The sequence below is a fragment of the Myzus persicae genome, unplaced genomic scaffold (genome assembly GCF_001856785.1).
Source record: "Myzus persicae strain clone G006 unplaced genomic scaffold, MPER_G0061.0, whole genome shotgun sequence".
Taxonomy (NCBI): domain Eukaryota; kingdom Metazoa; phylum Arthropoda; class Insecta; order Hemiptera; family Aphididae; genus Myzus; species Myzus persicae.
The window spans coordinates 255,312-258,379 of record NW_019103839.1 but is presented as its reverse complement, the minus strand read 5'-3'; the positions used below and the strand labels follow the sequence as shown (position 1 = coordinate 258,379).

The 3,068-nt window shown below is 29.2% G+C and overlaps 1 pseudogene; it reads right to left on the bottom strand.

The window, feature by feature from the left end:
• Window positions 1–1,798: 1,798 nt before the first annotated feature.
• Window positions 1,799–2,385, bottom strand: LOC111035401 (annotated as a pseudogene).
• Between the last annotated feature and the right edge of the window lie 683 nt (window positions 2,386–3,068).

The window sequence follows — 3,068 nt, the reverse complement described above, 5'->3', positions numbered from 1 at the left end:
AGTTTACAGCATGTGGCTCTCACGAATGGTTATCTATTTTACCTTCATTGATTAACGAGTACAACAACTCGAAACAGAGGACCATAGGCATGACACCAGTGCAAGCTGATGCTAATCCTTCTTCAGTGGAAATAAAGCAACGTCAAATTATTAATGGAAAAATTAAATTTAACGTGGGAGATAATGTTCTTATAAGTACATATAAAAGTGCATTTGCAAAAGGATATTTGCCGAGCTGGTCTACAGAAATATTTAAAATTGTGAAAATCAACGAAACATTACCTACTACTTATCAGCTGCAAGATTATACTGGAAAACCAATTGCCGGTTGCTTTTATTCAGAAGAAATATTGAAAACAAACTATCCGAATGACTATTTGGTCGAGAAAATTATACGTAAGAAGGGGAAGCAAATTTTTGTGAAATGGCTCGGGTTCGATAACACACACAATAGCTGGATAACAACAAGTGACATTAGAAAATAGTGTCAGTCGAGCTATAGACATGAACGTGTTTGGTAGTTCTCAGTCTGGTGAAACAAAAAAAATTATTTCAAATCTCGAACAGTCGAACAAATCGTTTTCGTCTAAATTAGATAAAATCGATCATTTACTTGTTTAAAATCATAAATCCATTCAAATTCAAGAAGAACAAGTAGAAGCGATGCAATTGACATGTATATAAATAACTGAGCATATGACAAGAGGTGAAGTATCGTTACACTTAGTCAAAGAAAGTACAGAAGTGTTGAAAAACATAATACCATTAATACCTGCTATACTCAGCCGTCTAAATACTATCGAAAGGTATTATAAAGACAAGCAATAATGTCTTCGGCCATCTTGGACATGCAATGCGTACTTGGCGTCAGCAATAAATACATGATTAATGAAATTTCAATTGTAGAGACAGAAACATGGTCAACCCAACATTGGATTATTAAACATTCCAAATCTATGGAGGATAACAAAAGTCGTAAAACCAACAAGTGGCTGGAAAGTAACTATCATTAACTATCCTTGGAATATGGTGATGTCGAGTATGAAGAACTAAGTAAAATATTGAATTCATTAAAGTTCAGATGCATATACGTCAAGGGTGATCAGCAAAAACAAGTTCTTATAGAGTATATACCAAACGTCGCACTCATCAACATTGAAGACATAGGCTGCCCTCGTTTGGATCAAATATGTGATGAAGAAACTTTACCTTGTTGTATTTTTCATATAGATTTTAATCCTAAACAATGTACATTTTATAAAGTATTTGCTATAAGAAATTTTTTTGTAAATAATTCTTAAAAATATAACAATAATAATATTTTAACATTGGTTTTATTTTACATAAATAACCTAACATTTTCAATAAATGGTTGTAGATTACATTAATATAAATATATATACAAAAATTATTCGAGTGATATTTACAATAACAAAATATACAAACACATGGTATTTATAATATATTTCAATAAACATAATATTATTTTTTAACAATGTTTTACCAATTATTTAATAAATTATTTTTACATTATATATAGTTTACATTGTAATATACAGTTTAAATTATTTTTTACATTTAGCTTAGATAGTTGATTACATTATATACAGTTTTCATATAGTTTACATTNATTTTTTACATTTAGCTTAGATAGTTGATTACATTATATACAGTTTTCATATAGTTTACATTGTAATATACAGTTTAAATTATTTTTTACATTTAGTTTAGATAGTTGATTACATTATATGCAGTTTAAATTATGAAAATAATAAAAAAAAAAATATGTAACGATGACTTCATGATTGTGTTAAGACTCCTCTTCTTGTCTGCAACATAGATTATTGTATAAAGAATAATAGTATATATTTATCTCAACTTACTCTAAAATGTAATGTCCATGAGCCAAGGTGTTAATTTGGTTTTCATGTACTATCCTTTTATCGTCCGATCGGTTCAAAGCTAATTTAACTGTTGAAATTGATTTTATCTGGTGTTTAAAAGATCTTAGTGAAATATTTACTCGAAACGGTGTGTACTGTTTTGTCGAAGATGTGTGACCGGTAGATTTAAACAACTCGAATTGTTTTATAGCTAGGGCTCTACCAGTGTCGCTATCAACCGTGGTGCCGTCCCAAAATAAACATTGTTTATGATCTGCTAAACTCATATGATTTTTAACGACATGACCTCTGACACCTTTCGCTTTGATTTTTTCTACACCCGATAGATTTATATGCATATGATTTAGCTCGTAGGGCAACAAACTCTATAATAGCTTGTCCTTTCGTTTCGTCAGTTAAAGTCCCAGGTAATTTCTTCCTGTCAACACAATAGCATGGATGATTGATCGGTAGGTTTGAAGTATCCATACGTTGTAAAAGATCTGGGTTATTCAACAAATCGGTGTAGAAATCTGATGTCTTTATGTAGTATATCAATGAATCTGAAAAAAAATTAATATAATAAACATATTTTATGCAATGTATTATATAATATGTACCTGTATCCGTATACATCAGTTGAATATTTGAACCATAACTTTTAACCATAGAGTTATAATGGAAATCGTAAATTAACGTCTTTGATATGTCCAAAATCGCAAACCCTACGTATATTGGTTTGTCAAAATTCAATTCATATATATCCGTATGTATTACTGCTAGGTTTTCGTTATAAATAGTAATGTCTTTAAACGTATTACGGTTGATTAACTTTGAACAAAGTTTTTTCATCAGAAACTAGTTTTATTTTTAATCTATTTCTTACATTTCCCATAGTCTTCAATGTACAATTAAAAAAAAAATTAAGAAAAAGGTATAACAAAAAAAAACATACCAAATACTGCATTGTTCATTAACTTAAAAAAGTCTCTCACAAAATCGTTTAATGCGTTCTTTCTCATTTTAGTATTCAACTCAATATACTTTTGAAGCCATGGTGATTGATTAAATTTTAAAACTCGATGCACCTAAACAAAAAAAAAGAATTAATTCGACACATTTTAATAATAAATAACTAAACAATTATTAACTTTTCTAATATCAATCCCGCTTTCAGAGCTCGTT